The following is a 21,072-nucleotide window of genomic DNA, read 5'->3' on the forward strand; positions in this document are numbered from 1 at the left end:
GCAAGAAGTAACGGATTATATCCTGGATGTAGTCACGTGACTGTGTGTGTGTGTGTGTGTGTGTGTGTGTGTGTGTGTGTGTGTGGAGAGTTTGGCGATTTAGTTATCAAGAAATAGGAATTTGATATTGTTTATTATTGAATCACAATTAAAGTTAGAAATAATTTTTTTCATTTAGTGAAATTTACAAAATTCATTTTACTTAAAAAATATAAATCCTATGTATATATATATCCGGCTCTGTGAAATTCAATAGATTTTCGGGTAACACACAAAATTGAGCTTTTTAATTCTACATTGATGGATACAATTATTATGCTGTATTAACCTTACGGATCTAACGCTAAAATCTATAACGTAGTTACTAGGTAAGACTCATTTAATTTATGTTAATTAAAAGCTTAATTAATTTCATAAACCAAAATGACATTATTTGTATAAAAAATGTATTTTAATTAAGTATATTATAATTTAATTAAGTATATATTATAGGAATAATCGAAATTTGCAGATATAACATAAAAAAAATTGGATTGTTTAACATTTTTGACAAAGAGATAAATCTCGAAGAGATTTATGTGATTGAATGTGTCCAATAGATCAACTGTTAGCTCCAGAGAGAGATTAATAATTGCGAGAGGTATATGACACGTTGCGTGTGTGATATAAATTAGAGTTTTATCTTCTTTGTTTTCTTTCGATACCTAAGTTGATATATTTTAACAGAACTAACTCGTAACAAATGATCCGACAATCTTCTATCTTAATTATATATACCTAATATTAAACAGATTACCATTTTAATATTTCAGGAATTGCCATACAATTTTAGTCTATCCATTGTTTGCAATACACAAAGAGCGTGGTATACGAATCGTGGACTGTAGCAACGTTTCCCCCATAAATCTGCGTTTTGACTCTATCCCTACTTCCGGCACGTTGACGCGGCAGCGGGAGCGTGTCGCGATGAGAGACTGGAGAGAAACAGAGAAAAGGGATGGGGAACGAGCGAAATTGTCGTGAGGATGTTGCCGTCGCCGAGGCGAGTCGGATTTAATCGAGGCGTACGCTATTACTCCCGGTCGCGTCGGACTTGCTGGTACCAGACGGACCTCCTCGCCAGGTGTGCAGAAATCATCGCAGCAACGACAACGACACGGTGTGCACCAGCATTACCAGTACCAACAACAACTAACGTCGAGAGTAGGAGCGGCTCGCTAACGACCCCGTAGAACATGGATGAAGGTAGAAAGGGAGGAGGGCGGGAGAAGGACCGCGGGTGGGTTAAACTCCGGGCTTAAATATCAATCAGCGAGCGAGGAAGAGCAGTGAGAACGAGCAGTGGTGAGAGGAGAATCAACGCGGGCGGGGCAAGAGAGAGATGGATACGAGAGGAAGACAGGGAGAAAAAGACGAGAGACGGCCCCGGTGGTAACGCAGAACCGGTGTGTGACTCGCACGCCCGTGTGTCGGGGCACCTCTTCGCGGGTGTTTAATTAGCAGCTCGGCAAACCAGACGCCATATACTCAGAACTCAATCAGATCCCTTCATAAGCGCACCTCGACTTGGTCCTCGTATGCATAATGCTGCCATGCGGCTGTTCCACGCGCTGCATGGACGATGTTCCTCGTGTCGAACTGATGGAGTATCGAAGAAGGGAAAAGAGGGGTGGAGCTCGTAAAAATAATTGAAATCTATCGATGAACGACTCTTCCATACTCAGAAAAATATAGTAGTTGTAATTATAAAAGTGATAACAACAAATTGTGATACAAATTTTACATTTTAGAATATGTATGTAATTGATTAAACTAACTACTACACTAATATATAGTTAAACTATTTTATACTTGGAACGACTATAAAATAGTTTATTCTCAGCTATGTTAATACATATAAAACTTATATAGTTGCCACATTTGCAGTTGTCACGCTATATTTTTCGAGTACAAAGTCATTTATCGATAGATTTCGAGGAATACTGCAATATTTTTAATTTTAATCTATAATGAATTTGAAAAAGGTTAAAACTAATATTGTTGGTTTTGCAAAAATATTTTATACATTCTGCGATTTACACGCGTATAATCAAGTACATTTTTTTCTAATCATTCTAATTATTCCTTAATTGTTACTTCTTAATTGAAATAATTATATATTTTAATAATTAAGAATACACACATGGTTAACATATACAGAAAATGCAGTTTGCAAAGTCAGGTTTAAAATATATTGCGCAGTGAATACATCCAGAGTACCGTTGTGTTGTTTTCGCGCAGCTATATATACCGAGAAGACGAACGATGCTGCTCGCGGCTGTTTAATTAGCAGCTCGGCTAACCAGATGCCATTTACTCAGAACTCAATCAGATCCTTCATAAGTGCATCTCTCCGGCTCTCGTATGCATAATGCACGGAGCGCGCGAGTGGCCCATTCGCAGCCTCGAGATGAACAACGCGAGCGAAAGAGTAATTAAATTCTGGTATTGTGCTTCGGGATAATCGTATCTTTCAAACGAGAGTACGCTGAAAATGCGCTTAACGACGCGTGGTTTTAACGCCGATTATTATAATTAACGATTGCATCGAGTCATCTCTCAAAATTGCGCGAGATTTTTTCTTTCCACGCTCTCATTACACTTATCGCGATTCCGTTGATTTCTGAGACTCGTACGTGTTCCCTTAAGATAGCTTTAATTAGTAATTACTCACCAACTCCTTCGACAGACCGTTTAACTCGATATTAACATTCCATCTTTAAGAGCGGCCTATGCACCTGCCGATCGAAATCACGCGTTCACCGTTCAAGTCGACTGCTCTGATTGCGCCTGGGGAAAAAATCCACAAACGGGCCGGCCGCGGAGCGTTATTAGCGGAGAAACAGAGTCCACCAAGGTGAAAATTCATTACGCCGAATGACCGCTGGAAACGATTTTATCGGGGATCGGCGGTTTCGGTTCTCGTAATTACCATTTCAAATGCTCACCTCTGCCCACCCGGGGCCCCAACGCTCGCTCTCGACGAGCGACTTCTCGTTCCCTTGCACCGGGTGGTCCGTTTGGGGTCCCGGGAGGTAGTGGGCCAAGTGTGGGCTTTATTATTTAGTTTGCCTGTTTCGGTCTCTCATCTCCTCACGCCCTACCGGCGATGCTTCTCCTTCCAATCCGGAGAGATCCGTTTGCGCGTTCACGTCCGCGTCTATTCTCATTCTAATCAGCTCCGCCGCCTTTTCTTCGAGCTTAAGCCTTCTCTTCTTTCGCGCCTCTCCCAGCCCATATACACCGGACGGGCCCTCCTGTCTCCCTTATTATTTTAGTGCCTTCCTCTTGCGTCGTATCGAACAACTCCTCCGCAGAGTCGCGCGGTACGCACGTCGTCCTTATCCTTCTGGCCGGGTTGTCAGTGGTCGACACCGCCAACGCGTGACATTTACCAGTGGTGCTCATTGGTTTCTATCTATCGATCTCCGAGTCATCTCGTGCAATCTCGAACGCCCACTGTTTCGCGGACTATTCATCAACAACGAGCTTGACGCTGCGTTTTTAATAACCGCGATCGCGCTTAGACTTCCCTCGGTCGCGAAAGGTAAATGCACCAGGGATGATTTACATTCGCGCAGGCGTATGGAGGATTTATTACCGTTTTGGCAGCAGCACCTACGGATGCTAAATTAATTTCGCAACTTTTTTAAATTATTACCGTCTACAAAAGATTTATCTCTCGGTCGTGCAGAAATAATTTACCAGGATAACGAAGTAAATTTAGCATTAGTCCTTTTTTCCTCATTTCTCAGTACAACAGTGTCGCGTTACATGATATTATACACGACGTTGGACATAATTGACTGATTATGAAAGAATTGGTAAATTGAAGTTACCTGATTTTTCTCTTTATATACACGAAAGTTGGTTCGAAAATTTATGACTACATCTCATCCGATCTTAAGATGCGGCCTTTGTCGGAAAAGGAATTGAGTAGTCAAATTTGTAGCCCTAGTACTGAAATCTATTCCTCGCACATAGTTCTGTCTGGTCGCAGCGGCGTGATTAGCATGCAGGTAGTCGCGATCTGATGACTATACAGAGAAGCCGAGGCGGTGACAGTCGCACGCGAAAAATCGTAAAATGCGTATCAAATGAAAAATCCAGGAACGTGCCGAATAACAAGCGATAGCCACTTCAGTATCGCCTATAAATGGCGATTTCCTCGGCTCTCGTCTGTCTTTCGAGAACCTTTGTCTTCGCCGACGCAAGATACTTGGAAACGAGTCTTTACAGAGCTGATCGTAGGATTTAATGACACCTCGAGTCCCTTTCTGATTGTGATCTGCTTACAGATGTAACTCACATTTATTCACGTGGAGACAACGCCACAATTTGACCAGCGTAGCTTCAGGAATTCGACTTTACATACAAATAATTAGTGAACAAGGTCATATTTGATCAGAGCGAATGTTAGTGCCTAATAATATTTTTGCGTGAATTTCACAATTTTCAATTCAAGCAGACTGTATACTAATTATTTGTCGGTCTTGAAACACAAATTTTAATTGAAGCTGAAATGCGTAATACTACACTGAAGAGAAATTAATTAAATTAATCTGGAGTATGTACATAATAATTAACTAAATTGTTTATTGAAATATTAAATTCGATCCCATAATTTTGATTAAGATAACCAAGTCAAATCAGTTGCATGCATTCTGAAAATAAAAAAAAACTTGTGACATGCAATGGCAATCTCTTAACATATTTTATTAATTACTAGCGTGTGATAAGTTAGATTTCAATTATAATATATATATGTATACTCAATTAATATATACTTAAAACTTTATTTAATGAGCTACAGGAATTTTATAGGTAAGAGTCATAAAAATTTGCTTACTTTCGTCTTCGTCGCGAATTCAATTTTACACAGAAAAATGTTTTGTTCTTTAAACTAAAATTTTGTTGTAACAACAAAGATTTGGTTGAAATATTTAAAAATTTTTTTGTTAAAATGTAAAAGTGCTGAATTATTTGGCTGCAAACAAATATTTTTATTATTTACAAAATTGAGAAATTATTTTGTAAAAACAACTAAATGTTTTAATTATGTAAACAAAATATTTGGTTGCTGTTAAAAAGTGCTTCAATTAAATAGTTTTGCAGAAGGCACTAAATTTTTTTTCTAATGCAGAATTCGAATTCAGGGAATCATTTTAGAATATCAGTGAGAAATCTTGCAATGCTGCATTTATTTTGTTTTATATGGCTTTTTATTTACAGAAAGAAAAAGAAATAGAACACCACCGTGTCATAAGCAGTACATGTTCGATCATTAGAGAAAGAGTCTGGTTGCATTGATTGGAATTCTAGATTCATTGGTTGAATCTATTATAATTCTAGTTAAGATAACTCAGAATTCTGATTGATATAATCAGAATCTTTTGGTTCGTTCATTTTCAACTAAAATTTTTTTTTAGTGTTACAAGAACGTTTTTTTTCATGCAATTTCAACTTTATTTTCTTTGTTCTTCCGATAAGTGTATGCGCATATTATTATTATCTTAGTTATAATACATTATAACGGACCATAATTATCACGCCATTACCGTGGTGCTAAAATACCGGCGAGGGAAATAAAATGTAATACGCAGACGTCGTAAATACTTTTTCTCGTTGGGCTCTCCGGACCGCCATTATTGAACCGTTTATCGCGCGCATCCGGGTCGGCCAGGGGAGCGAGGGCTCGTCACGCCAAAACGAATGGATAAATAGATCGGCAGGAGGACGCGGCGCGGTAATATACGAGCGTACGCATCCGAGAAGTACCGGGAAGGAAGAGTTGTCGGACGATGTATACGCGCGCATCGGGTATACATAACGTGGCACCGTTTGTGTGCCCAGTTAATTACTCGCGTAGTAAATTATCAGGTAATGAGGTGCCGGGTTCGAGCCCGGGGCCTTCTTCACGTCTCCCCTCCGTCTCCGTTCTTTCTCCTTCTCTCTGGATACTTCGCGAGGCACTGCCCTATCCCCGCTGGACATCCTCTGGTGGAAAGAGAGAGAACCAATAAATCCGCCAGGGCCTTAAGGAGGGATATTGTTAGTTGTAAGGTAAATCATCTCCGCGGCTCGAAAACGGCTGCCTCACCTTGCCGCGACCTCCTCTCCTCGCCTCACGAGGCCTCGAGGAGACGTTTGTTACCTCGTGCACGCCGTTTCTACACGATACTTTCTGCCCAGGCATCACCACTTCTGCTTCTCTCGTCTTCTCGCCCCCCCACGTTCCCCGTGCCCGTCTTCAGTACCAACGAGTCTTCCTCGTAGTCAGTCCAGTTAGCGTCAATATGCGGACACATAGCCTCGTCATTAGCGTCATCGGATCCCTGATGCCTGCACGAGCAGTCCTTAACGCGCCGGCCCGAACCGCGGGACTCAATCGCGAGATGCTGGACTTTTCGGAATTTTCTGCTGACAAGATGCTTCTTCCAAGATGTTACGCAAATGCGTCTGCAGGAACGAGAATGTCACGGACTGTAATTTATTACAAAGACGGTGTATTCGTAATTTACTAACGTGTTATGGGATTTCATTTTTTAAATTAATTGCTATTCTCTTCCCTAACTTTTAATGTCGGTAAAAATATATTGATAGTTTTTAACCATCTGAGAATGAAGTATGGCGATACTTTCGAGTATATTTAGGAGTAGGGAGGGGAGAATACAGACCTGTAAATAATTTTGTTAAACCAGCTTGAGTGTCCTACATAATTATTTTGAGTACAATAAAATATTGATGTGGTTTTAATACCATGTGGTATCTATATACAATATAATTCTCACAATTTACACCATTTTGATGATAATATTAACATCCAACACAGAATTATATAAACATCGCATGGTGTTAAATCCTCACATTGACATTTTTTTTAGAGCGTAGATTATATTTTAGCAAAATCGTTCTCTCCATATATATATATATATATATACGAGTATTTTTTTTAAATACAGATATGATGGCTGCTAAGTGTAATGGATAATTTCCACACTGCATACGCACTGCCTATTTTACGCAATATCTGAAACGATCGAACGTGTGAGAATATTATTAATGATAGCAGGGACACGAATCAGTGATGTCATCGTGGAAGTATTCAGATGCAAAAGAATTTAAAGACACCTTCCCGTGGGCTACGTCTTTTATTTTCTTGTGCTTAGTTAGTTTTCATATGCTAGGACTTCATTGCGAGTGTCATCACATTCCTAACGCCTGCACGATCGGCCTGTGCCAAGCGTGAAGTCATCCTGGGACCGTCAACGGTGCCTTATAGTTCATAGAACGCAACAGCGCAGCGTGACTTGCGCTTTATTTCGATTAACCACGGCAAATTATTCTTAAGCCAGCAGATATTCTGTAAAAATAATGACACTTCCGGACTATTCCCTCCGGTCCGACTTGTTACCGTCGATTTATCAAACCGACAAGGGAACCTAACAAACTGATCATCGCGTCACTTCTTCGTGGTACCTCCTTTTCGTGTGGTCACTTAGTGTCACAACACGTGGACACTCGGACCCCGTCATTAGTGCCATCAGATCTGTAACGCTTGCACGAGGAGTCCTTACCAGCGCTTGTGTTCCGCGAAGTCCTGTTACCGTTCTCAAAATAGAGACTCGAAACCTCTCTCTAATACGTACTCCCTCTATATACAGTTCTTTTTTTACTTGTAATTCATCAGGGATCCGTAGAACGCATTTTTACACACACACAACGAAGAAAGCTTATTTAACTTATATAACAGAAACATATTTTTTATGACACTAAAAGAACATGTGTGTCCTTAGGATCCATAAAAGTTTTTTGTTATTGGTTTCAAAAGTTTTAAGTTTTTAAAAACTATATAAAAAGATTGTAACACTTGAACTCTTTTCATAAATATAGAATAATAATTAGCTTATATAGGACCTGTGAAAAATAAGACATTAAAACATAAAGTTATACCAAATGATTATTTTATACTATTTAAGAATTTATTATATTATTTATTATATTATTACACTCTTTAAAAATTAGGAGATCGATCTAGAGGATCCGTAGAGTTCCAGTTACGGATTAAATGTGTAAATACATTTTTTAAAGATTTATGACGAAGAAATATTAATTATTTGCTAAATGCTGTATTTTTGTCTCGATAACTATCTCAGTTAGCAAAGCGTGTCTCTGTTGAGAAAAAATTGTGGTAGCCAGCGTAACGAGCGAATAAAATGATTGCTATGCGCTTGAAGGAAATATCATTGCTTCTCATCGAAATGCATTACTAGTCGTGCGTATAATACTGTGCGTAGTAATTAACCTTTCGCGATATCGCAACTTTCTTAGCCGCGGGTTTTTGTGATCATATATATTTTATGTATACTATCGAGTTTCCCATCCATTGTACGCTTCCTGCCACGCCTACGAGCCTTTCACTTAGGTATATTCGCTACAACTGTAATTAGATGACTTTATCAATGCTCATTAGAACAATCTCACGCTGATGATTTATGGTAGTTCTCTTAAATTATACATGCTCTATTGATGGTTATTTTCGAGATTTCAGCTTTGTGTTCACTTGATAGAGCTTTCTTCTCAACGATATTATATTCTTACGAGTCAGAAATCATATTTGAATTATAAATGATAGGTAGTTTAACAGCCATCAATAAAGTCATATTTATATCTCTTGTTTTCAAACAGAACATATTTTTGGAAAATTAAATACTTCTCTTGCGCGCGAGTAGACAATAGATGTACAGATCGAGATCTGCCTCGTGGCAAAAGGAAACTATTAGGCTCAATGTGGATACCTTACTAATGATTCGCCAGGGCTCACCATCCTCTACGCGTGACGAAGTATCTACGCTCGCCACGTGGTTGTACTAAGAAACAACTTCACTGCACCGGAGTCATTAGCAACACGATTGTGTTGCCTTCTGTTTAACGAGCACCCTCCGGAGCCCAAGACGACATTATTATTTGCAATAATTTATTACATCCTGATCCACATCGGTGTGTATTGCCTCATTGCATTTTTCACCTTACGATTTAAGTCAGTCATAATGCTGTAACATTAATTACTTTATCAAAAAATTGTTCCACCCACAATCAATATCATGTCAACATTTACGTAGATACTTAAAACAATTGACAAGCAGTAATGGTAATTACATCATTTCCATATTTTCAACGATAAGGCAATGAAATGCCTACATATCTCTAATGTAGCTCTAACTCTACTTCTCTCTAATGATAACTGTATCGGATATGATGAATGGAATCGGATCATTTGAATTGAATGTTAAATTGTGTTGCATTTATGTTGCACTTACTGTGAAGAAATATATGTGAATAATTTAATCGCTGAAAGTTCAATATAGCGGATTTCCCATAAACCAATTCGTATTTATACTGCAATTATATATATTTCAAATCGAAGAGACATTAAAGTGACTGATAATTAATTACCATTGGCCGATCTTGATTTAGACTTTCCTTATCGAGAAATACCGTTATACACTGGTTACCAATGTCGAGAGTATCACAATAATCGGTACATCGATCACGGCACACCGTTTTAATTAACCCACGCTAAATCAAATACAATCAGATTACCATGTATATCTCGTATGCATTAACTGGCAACATTTATTAGAATTGCGTCTGCATGGCAGTTTAATTATACGGCTAATTATAAGCTTTCACGTATACTCCAACTGCCACAACTTGCGACAGTAATTTTCTATTACATTATTATCTATTAATTATAGCTACATTTCTCCGATAGTCCACTTGAATCGGAATTTATAATATGAAAATTATGAATTAATTTGACGTATAATCTAAGAGTTAATTTGTAAATTAATTTATTTATTATTTAATTCATAAACAAGATTACGCTGGTAATATCACAACTATTTGCCCAGTCCCGGTTTTTTTCGATATAGTTTATAATCACAGTCCACTCGAATCGGAACTTATATCATTGAAATTATGAATTAACACTTGACGTATTATCTAAAAGATGAATTCATAAATAAATAAATTTGTTATTTAATTCATGAATAGTTACGCTAACAATATCGTAACTATTTGTTCTTTAGTATTATATTTAATCCTTTAATAGAAGATAAGATCGGAATCGAATATGACTCAACGACTTTGTTAGTCAGAGCGTCGAAAATTTCTAAAGAAAACCTTATTGTTAGAAAGTTCAATTTTGATGAAAATTACCGAATGTTAATGACGTAATGTCAAATTTAGATTACCATCGAGAATACCAATAGATTCCCGTGGACTGATAGATGCAAATTATGCGCGTTTGAATCGCCGTTAGCGGATCGTAGGCCCCGTTTATCTGTGTGTCCCCCCGTATGTCAATGGCGCGGCATATCCAACGACACACGTAATAATGATTGGCGAAGCTGGCAATTACCCAGCGTCTCTCGTAGCCCTTCACCGAATTGTGATTCAGCTCGTGAGTGCCGATGCCCGTTGTTCAACTGCGGGGCTGACTGGAATATTATATGATCCTCATAACAAAAGTGTGTGCCCGTCTTGAGGCCTCCGCTGATCGCTGACCGTTCGGCCTGCTCGCTCGTCGCTCATCGTTTCACCCGGCTCGTCCTCTCGTCTGCTTGGACGCGAGCCGACACGGAGAAGTGCGGAATACGCCTCGAAAACGTGGTCTATGGTTTGATCTAGTCAGAGTTATTCGCGCGAGTCTTGCCGGGCCTCGGGAAGAGAGCCAATGGGGATTGTGCTTCGCCTACTAGTGGCTTACGTTATAGATTTTTTTCAACTCCGCGAGTCTGGCATCCATGGGAACTCTTCAACGACGCGTCGCGCCGTTCGCAAAGCCGTTCTCACCGGCACGCGTGGCGCTTAGCTCTTCTTTCCTTGGTTTATGTCGCACGCGATTTTTCGATCGTTTTCAACGCTCAGACATGACCACCGGCACCTCGCCGTAAAATCGTTTCCATCCAGATTGCGCTAGGAAAGATGTCGATCTCTTCTGCTTTCCCTTCCGTTCTTTACTAGTTCGTTTCTTTCTGACCATCTCTGCGATGCCGAGGCATCTTTCGCGGAATGCAAATGTCTTCCCACGCCATAAATTATTCTCACTGTCTTGCCAGCTATGCTCTTCAACGGTATGCGCACTTGTACACGATCTTCTTCACTCGGACGTGCGCATCATACCTTAGTTGCGAAATATCATTCCGCGTTCGCTAAAATTGCAACTGCATCTGATCCTGATGATAAAATTGCAGCTGATCCTAAAACATTGTAAAGAACATAAATCGTTTGTGAACACACTAGAACAAGCTTTAATTCAAACATTTTATAAGACGACCTGAATGCATACGCTCTAAAAAATATGATATAAATATTTACAAAATCATATATATATATATGTGATGTCTATAATTCTCATCGTTAGTAGTACTGATTTAAACATAGTATGGACATCATGAGTTTTAAATCCATATTGTGATGGTAATGTAAACACTAAGAGTTTTAAATTTGTGTTGGGCGTAGATTTAACATCATGCAGTGTCTATAATTCTCACCGTATTAATGTTAATATTAGCATCAACGTGCTGTGGATATAAAACCTCTGGTGTTTATATCAGTACAACACAATGAGAACTCTGTATATAGACTTCACACACTGGTGTTAATCTACTCTTATATTTTTTAGAGTGTACGAGCTCGATTTGAAAATTTAAAATTCTTTTGAAATATTTTGCATTGCACTGACTGATCTTGTATATAAAATATGCAAAGAACATAAATCTCTTGTCAACACACTAGAACAAGCTTTAATTCGGACATTTTATAAGACGATCTGAATGCGTATGAGTTCGACTTGATGGGAATCTAAAATTCTCCTGAAAACGGTCGTATACGAGCAATTCGAAATTGCGGAACCTTAATCTCGCGTCGAGCGGCTCCAGAGAAGGCGTAGCATCGACTAAGAATGTAAATCGTTCTTAAACCGGCGGCGCATAACGAATACAAATTCTCGCGTAACCGCTCGCTCTCGCGTACGCTCCTTGATGGCATTTAGAGGCGTACGAAGAGGTGGAGTCCTTCATACAGGATCGCGTTGCGTTTCATTGCGTTGCGTTCCATCCGAAACTCAAGTACCGTCTCGAAGGCTTTATGATCGCGAGGGGGCCGGTCCGCGACTTGACTATCGTAAAAGTCATCGCGATCGATGGGTAAAAAGCTGTTCGGTGGATGATCTGGCCGCGTTGCATCGTGCTGCATTTAGCCGTCACGGGAATGCCCATCATAAAGACGACGATGGCGAGCGCGGTGTGAGGGAATCGCTGTTCGTCGGCGGCCTATAAAATTCAGAATACTGGATGTAGATTTCAGGGCGGTGTATCGTTTGACTCGTTGTACCCCTCGCCTGGGTTCCTTCACGCGGCCACGCGAGAGCTACGGCAGTTAAAGTGCGGCGAGGAATATTGCCGCGTTCCACATCGTTCGGAGTGCCGCTGAGATTCGTACCGACAGTTCGCACGTACTCGAACAATCGCTGCGAAGTACAATAATTACAACGGCCTTGCTGGTAGGTCGCTCCTCTCGCTTCCTCTCTTTCGCTTCTCTCTCATTTCTTCCATCTCGAATGCGCATCCTGACGAGCGACGCGACAGTGGCGAACAAAGAATCGTCCAAGCGTCTATTATCGAACGAACGAAGCTCTGTCACAGGAAGATGTTCATCGACAGAATTAAACGATAACCGTTGGTTCTTTTACATCTAACAAGGAAGCAAACAATTCCGCTTTGAATTCAAATGGAAATATGCAGGAAACAGAAATGAGACAATTGTACAAGGAAAGAATGGTTTGATGAAGTATTTAAAAATTTACACATCTGAAGATATAATTTTGTTAGACCATCAAAATAATTATCATGAAATGAGATATCTTAGGCCTAAAATCAGGATAACTTTGATTCAAATATTGATAATATTCAGCACATATTAAAATCGATACATAAGACATTTTAAAAAATTAAAAATATTTTGAGGACGTCTTATTTTGTGATTTCAAGCATGTGTGCTGTCTAGACACTTTTAATTTGGACCAAAGTTATTCCGACTAGGCCAGTTTTTAAAATGTGTAGAGCACACAAGCTGGGTGCTAGAATGTCAAAACTGTTTGTAGCATTGCTCATTATACATACATTCTATGTTATTTTGATAGTTCAACAAAATTATTTCGGGTGTATCTAGTTAAATTTTTTAATATAGTTGGGCAATCTCTTTCTTTCTATGTATTTTTACATCGATTTAAAGTTACTTTTGTCTTTTTCATTTAATCCATACAGCACAAATTTGCAATAACATTACTGCAACGTTTGCAAAGTTACTGTAATATTGCTGAAACATTGCAATGTTGCTGCAATATTGCTGGAATGATTTGTGCTGTATTGGTATGTCGTACATCAAATATATCGTCGTTATTGATTTAAAATGATTAATGAAAATTGTAAATATGCAAAAAATATTTGAAATTATCCGATAAATATCCGATAATTATCCGACAATTTGAGCAATTTTAATATTATTTTGTGGCTTCCATGCAGAATTGTTGAATTGGAATAATCATCCGCTATTGAACTTAATTTATCGCGCATTGTAATTTACCTTGCTATACAACTTCTGTTATTACACTCCTTTCTTTTGAAGACGATTCTCAGCAATTCTCTAGATACGCTCGACATTCATGGTTCACCACGTGTCGCGATGTAGAAGGCCAAGAAGGAAAGCAACGATTCTAAATAGACGGTAGTAATAATAACGTTCCACGGTATTCTCTGTATTAGGGATAATTGGAGAATGAGCCGCAAACGGCAGCGCAGGTTTATCCCTGCACGATAAAAGTCCGGGGTAAGGGAAGGGAAGTGCCCGACGCGGACGGAAAGAGGAGCAAGGGGGAAAGAGGAATACAGCAAGAAGGAAAAACGCGAATTCCACGGGCACAGATGCGTCCGGGAGCACTGGGTGGAACTATGAAAGCGGGTTGCACAATAAGATCCTTCGGCGGGACTCAAGATAGAGTTAGAAATAGTCTGTCCTATACCGGAGAAGGTAGGACAGACAGACCGAACTACAAAGCGTTCAGCCATCGGCTACGATCTTCCATGCGAAACGACAGGGTAGGCGAATCGAAATAGGAGAGAAAGACTGAGAGGGGAGTCGACTGGCCAGGATGACGGTCCTGACTGCGTAGGCAAGGAGCACCGTCGAGACATTATCCACTTACACGGAATTATCCTTCTTCTGGCAGGCTCGTAGAAGATGCGCGCGCGCACACTCACGTTGTGTATTCTTATTCTTTTTCCCTTTTATCTTCCTTCCACTATTTCTCCTCCTCCTCCTTCTCCTTTATTCAGCTGCCGGAAAAATCGCGGTGCGGAATCGCCGCTACCATTGTTCAGCGGGCAGAGGGCGAGAGAAAGATCCAGCGAGGAACCTCCGCGGGAACAAAAGAGCTGCGATAGGGGCAGCAGCACCGAGAACACAGAGATGGGACGAGGCTCCGTGCGTTTCCCCCCGCCGTTCATTTGAGTGTTAATCGCCGGCCATCAGGCAAATTACCGGCCCTCTCAGTACACAGAGAGCGCACTGCGTGGGTCCTCCTTTTTTCTGGTCATTGTTCGAAGGGTCTTCGGGACCATTCGCGCGCGTAACGCGCCCTTCTCGCTCGATCCTTGTGTATCCCTGCCATCCGGAACGGCTCCTTCGTTCAACCGATCACCTTCCCTTCCTTCCGTACGAGAGCCAGCAGGTTGTTGAGCGGCCTTGCGCAAACCTGTAACTCAAACAAACGGAAAATTCGTGCCGCCGTACGTACGGTAATCGCCCGGCGCAATTCGACAAAATTGCGGGGTCTGCCTTAGTCGAGTGCGAGCAGCATCGCTTATCTTTCGCTCGTGCTTTTTTTCACGTCTCCATGGCATGCGCTTACCTGCCGTTTTTCACATTCTTCACTGTGTTCTGTGATCTCTATGTATTGTATAGTGCTCTCCCGTCGAAGATGAGCTCACTCGTTACACACTCCCGTAGATACTACGATTCGACCGAACTTCTCAAACAATTGGTATAAACAACATGACGAACGAATAATTTTAAGCAAGTACTCTGGCATCTCTCGCGGTTAAATTGTTCTCCTACTTGCTTTTCATATTTTGCTGAAACCGCTTTTGACGGTTTTTCTTTCTTATGGACTATTTAACCTTTAAGTGGATAGGTGGAGTGACCACAATGCCTCAGGCAAAATTTTCTTAAAAATCTTGTTCTGGTAAAGGAAAATACGCAGTAAACACCAACTAATAATAATAGTATTATCATAATAATAGTAATAACATCAATGTTACAAGTTCGTACTCAACAATGTAACTGTTTTTTATACGATATTATATTATATTTACATTGTTGAGTATCAAATTATACATTAATGTTACATTATTATTAGTGATGTTGGGTAAGCAGTATGCCCAGAAATCTAAAGGTTATTATTTTTCATTTCTCTATTTCATAAGAGGATATAATTAATAATTAATAAATGTAAATTTAATTATATTCAGTAAAAATAAAGTAATACTAATTAATACTATAAAAATTAATTTTTTAGGTGTTCTGAGTATCCCACTTATTAACTTGTATTTTCAAATCACCTACGTTAAACTACCTACGTTAACATGTATGTATACGTCCAATTAAATCTGGAAGGTGTTGAAAGATTCTTAATTGATAGATAATATCAGTGAAATCACGTCGAATCTTAACGTAGTAAATATTTTCCTTCCCGACATAAAAAAATATACGTGTTACCATTCAGCATTACTCACGAAACGCGATATCTCGCAACACGTCATACTCGTGCCACAGGAATACAGCGCAAAAATACAACGGCGTACGATTGAACGCGAGTCCGTTCGGTGAAATGCGTACTCGCCGCGCGATTTATGGGCGGCGGCGCGATTTCGCTTTCCAGTCGGCGCGCGAAAACCAACGCGGCTGATCTGGATTCGTGTCGGGCGTATCGGGAGCTCGTCGCAACTCGACGCGGATAACTCTTGCCGGGGCCCCGGGGACAGGTATACGCAAGGCACTCAGGGTTCGTGGGCACGAACAATCCAAACGGTGCGCGGTGCGGTGCACTCTCCCGAGAGCACACGGCGTGGGAGTTAAAATCCACGCACGCATAAATTAGGCTCGTACGCGCGGGAGCGTGCGATAAGTTAAGCGGTTCACGTAGACACCGGTAATTATGGATGCGTTTAAGTCGCGGCGGTCCTGGTACCAAAATAAAATAATATACGTGAGCCGGCGTTTTTATTGCCGAATTAAGGGCGCTTCGCCGGGACGTAGCCCCCCCGTTGTCGCGGTCTTATCCGTTCTCCGCATCTCCGTCTCCGACGACGAGAGGGCCAGATGTAACTTGGTCTCATCCAATGCAGGAATATTTAATAAAAGGCCATGCCGTAAAATAGTGCCCATGTATCTTTTCGTTAAGCAGATCAGCGAATGGAAGACGATTTTGCGTATGCTAAGAGCTTTTATGATCTAAATCGCTATAATCCGACGACTCTCGTGACGTATGTATATTAATATTCAACACATGTGACATATACTTCAATCTATCTCACTCATTTCTGCACAAGAGAAAAACAGCAATAATAAGGTGTAACTATAAGGTGACAACTATATAAGTTTTTATATGTGGAATTAATATACATAGTTGAATAAATTGAATTATTTTACAGTTGTAATAATTCTAAAATAGTTTATTGAACTATATATTTATATATATGTATGTGTGTATGTACATTGATTCTACACATAAAACTTGTCTAATTGTTACCTTTGTTGCTATCATTATGAACGTTTCCGTTTTAGGAAGTACAGCCAACACAAACATTATTCTATTCTTCTTGATATTTAATGAATAAAAAAAATACACTGAAAAAAATGATGTATTTATAGCGTTATTTTAATTGAGAATAATCTCGTTGATTTTTAACAATAGTATTAATGAAACAAGTAAAATTTTATTAGAATAAGAGTATGACGTATTTGTTTCATTAATGGTATTATTGAATTAATAAAATTATTTTCAATTAAAATAATACTATTGATACATCATTTTTTTTTTCAGTGTAGAATGACACGTTGATTGTATCTTCTAACAGGAAAGTAGCCATAATGATAATATAATTATAAAGATAATAACTATACAAGTTTTATAATATAGAATTATAGTTTACATTACTATTTTATAGTTACTGAAACTAAATCTTTTTTTCTGAGTACTGAGTCTCAAATCAAAGTATTCAGAAACGACCGTTACTATCACAGAAATAAGCGAGCTACGAAATTAAATATCTCTTTTTAATCAATATTACTAAACTAATCGAAATTATTTATGGTTCTACAAAATTTATTCTATAAAAATCAAATTATTTATTTTATTTCTTTCTTTAATCCAGCAATGTCAGCAATTGCCAACGCGATTTGTTTCTCAATGAGCGAGCTTGGATAAAGAGAAATTTTCCGACAGTTTATTACCCTATTGTCTACCGTAGCGAAACGATTTAACGTAGTGATACGCGCTTATCGTACTAGCTACCGACTTCGTGACGTTAAAATTACCACCGGATTTCGCTAAACAACCAACCGGTCGATTGGCCGACAGGCTGATCGACGTACAATCTTTTCGCAGTTTCGCAACGCTACAACCGAGCGGGGAACGGAGTAACAATCGAAGTACGCGCCCAAGAACGTGTACGCAGTTCGACGTCACTACCGGCCATCGGCGATTTATCGCGATAAACCTGCGGACCCCCCTCGACCGGACTCCTCCCTGCGTTCCTCCGGCATTGCAAAAGGAGATCGTCGATGCGCGGAGAGCGGCGCGACCGCAGCCGCACGGCGGTTATTATAAAACAAAAGACGATGGTCGATGCCGATAATAAAGAAGGGGGTACGCGCGCCGATGCGTCCCCCATAGGAGCGAGAAGGAGCGCAGCTGATGATGCGAGAGCGGGATGGGGTTCGCGGGGAAAGGGACCGGGACACCGGGAGAGAGGCCGATATCCGCGAAGGAGGCAGCGGGCGCGAAGGATGTGGTTCCACGCACCGCGATCGACTTAATTCGCGCGCTACCCGACTCTTTTTCCAGCGGTCGTTCTTTTCCCCCTTCCTCGCCTGCCCACCCCTTCTCGCCTTGTTGCGATGTCCTCCTTCAGAGTTGCTCGCGGTTCCCTCCCGGCCCCCGCCGGTCCAGGTTCCCTCGTGGCTTTCTTATTTAGTACTCCTTTACGTGCTGTGCCTTCTCTACATCCTCCCTTCTCCGCCCTCCTGCTCCTCCATCAACGCTGGCAGCCCGCTTACCGCCAATCATCATTTTCAATTCTCCGTGGTGCAGCGCCTCCGCCACCTTCTCTCTCCCTCTGCCCGTCCGAGGCATCGTCCTATCCCTCCGCCACGTCTGCCCCTTTTGCCGTTTCTCTCTCTTTTTTTTTATTTAAGATGCGTGGCCCCGTAAAAAAACTTAGGAATATTATTTCCGAGACCGAGGAACGACTGCTGGCGGTTCCGGTTCGTGCTGCCGCCGCCGAGTCTTCTTGGTCGTTAGTGCGTCGCGATTTGATGCGCAGACGGCTGGCCTCTTCGGTAAACGAACGTGTTAAGATCAGCTTCGCTGTGGGGAACGTCAAAAACCTACACTAAGATGCGAACGCGTCACTGCGATGTGAACGTTTGAAAAGGGCAAGCGTAAAGTGATAAGATACCGGATGTAACGCGTAAACGAAAGGGAGAAGAGCTGCTGCAAACACTTTATTTTAAATGAAGCTTGCGTTCTTATAGAGATCTATGACAATAAAATCACTATTGTTGTCCAAAACTATTTTTATCTGTTCAAATAATTATTATACAGAATTACGTTAATATTTTTTTTAAGTTTAAGAGAATTTGTATATTTTTATATTGCTAAATTTATAATGTCAAATTATATCCAATTGGAATTATTTTTGATCATTTTTAGGTCTCCACTGCTCTTACTTGATTGTAATATTGTTGATTTAACTAAAATAATAGAGCGTTAAACAATTTAACGGAAGAGAGTGTATTGCTTCTTTGATATTTAACAATGTATATAAAAGATGGACAAAATAATGTGAATATTTAAGGAATGTACTATCTACTTGTTTTGTTAATAAAAAGTTGTATTTGTATTCATTACAGATTCTATCCTTGTTGGAATAGTGATATATGTTTGAATAGTGTAGCAACTATTACAATAGATACAATATGCCATTCTCTTTCGGAGAGCAGAACATCTTCTAATTGCTTAAGAAATATTAGAAGAGAAAATCGATTTTTCATTTTGCTCTTCATAACTAAAAATAATATTTAAATCAAGGCAATTGCATTAGATAGGAAAGATGTTGAAGTTTTGGAGAACAGGGAACAATTTTGGAAAATAGAATGAGAAAAAAATTTCCTCCTGCAATATCAATTATCTTGTATAAGCAATTGAAAGATGTTCTATCAAAAGAATAGTACACATTTCATTGGTAACTATTCAAGCATTAAGTAACTATTCTAACGAAGATAGAATATGTATTAAAAGCAAATGATAGACCAACCTCTTACTAATAAATAAATAGTATATATTTATCAAGTATATTATTTTGTCTATTCTCTGTATATCCTACACATTCGATTTTCTCTCATTCTTACACGAATCTACCAGTTAAGATTAAATAGATATCTACATCGCTCAAGGTGATATGATTTGCGTTCTCGTAACTTCTTCTCGCGTGACATCATTCCGTCCGCAATGACAAAGAACGGTGATTTCTATTCATTAGTATTCAACGTCTTTCGTTTAATGGTATCAGTTGTTTCGATATTACCGCTTCCTCCTTCGCGTTGTATACCCCTCTTTCCTGCCGGACGGAGAATTCCAATTTCTACTTACGTGCATTTTAACGATCCAGAGTCGTGCAAGATTGTCGTGCTACGTAAGGAGATTCCGTCAACCTAAGTGGAAACAAACGAACGTGTGTATGTACATGCACGCGAAATAGGAGGAGCCTGCTTGACAGAGGTGGAATCCGTGGGATGTTTAAGAGTATCTTCACGAGGGCACAGATCCGCCTTCCTCCGTATCGTTGCCCTTACGAGAAAAGCGAATGTCGTTGTATCATCGCCTCATATATTTCGTACGGACCATCGCAAATTGCGAGTATCGCTATCGAGTAAAAATAGCGATTGTAGGCAGTCCATATCTTCAGTAAGTTGGAACCGTGCGAGTTTTTGCTTCTTGATTTTTTCATTTCCTATTTATATTTTGATTTGAATATGTACATATAAGATAGATATATTATTGAGTGATAATCAATGTGTGTGTAAGTTGGAATACGAATGCAAAACAAAATCTTATTAATTAAAATTATCTTATTAATTAAAATTGCACGGAAAAGGCAAAGCAGAATAAAAGAAATACATCATGTTTAGGGACTTTTAATTGATCAAGAATAGTGAGTTGTTAGATTTTTAGAAATGCTATAGAATTTCCAGGTCTCTAATAATTTTCTATTCTTTAATATATAATTTCCTAAACTTGATTTTAGGGAATTTATTTCTCCGTAAAGATTCGACTGTATGTTACATGCTTATAGCAAAAGCGTTTTAGTCGTTAAGTGGCTATCACCCTAAATCCTACAGCAATTGTTTAACAAAATAAGTACAATTTTATCGTATGAATATATAATTAATACACATAATATATAGAATTTGTTGTTAAATTCAATTGTAATATTTTTAAAAATTAGAATTGAATTAAGCATATAAAGTATATCTCATTATACAGGGTGTTTCCAAATTAAATGGCAAAACTTCGGGAGCGTGTAGAGGAGTAAAAAACTAAGAAAAAAAGTCCTATAGACATATGCTCCTTTTTGCTTTGTTTCGCAGGAAATCACGAAAAAAGAAAAAAATATATTTAATTTATTA

General features: G+C 39.5%; 1 pseudogene; it reads right to left on the reverse strand.

The window, feature by feature from the left end:
* Window positions 1–6,016: 6,016 nt before the first annotated feature.
* Window positions 6,017–21,072, reverse strand: part of LOC108727085 (uncharacterized) — a 48,843-nt pseudogene continuing 33,787 nt past the window's right edge.

The sequence above is a fragment of the Mycetomoellerius zeteki genome, unplaced genomic scaffold (genome assembly GCF_001594055.1).
Source record: "Mycetomoellerius zeteki isolate Tzet28-1 unplaced genomic scaffold, Tzet1.0 scaffold113, whole genome shotgun sequence".
In the NCBI taxonomy this organism is placed as follows: Eukaryota; Metazoa; Arthropoda; class Insecta; order Hymenoptera; family Formicidae; genus Mycetomoellerius; species Mycetomoellerius zeteki.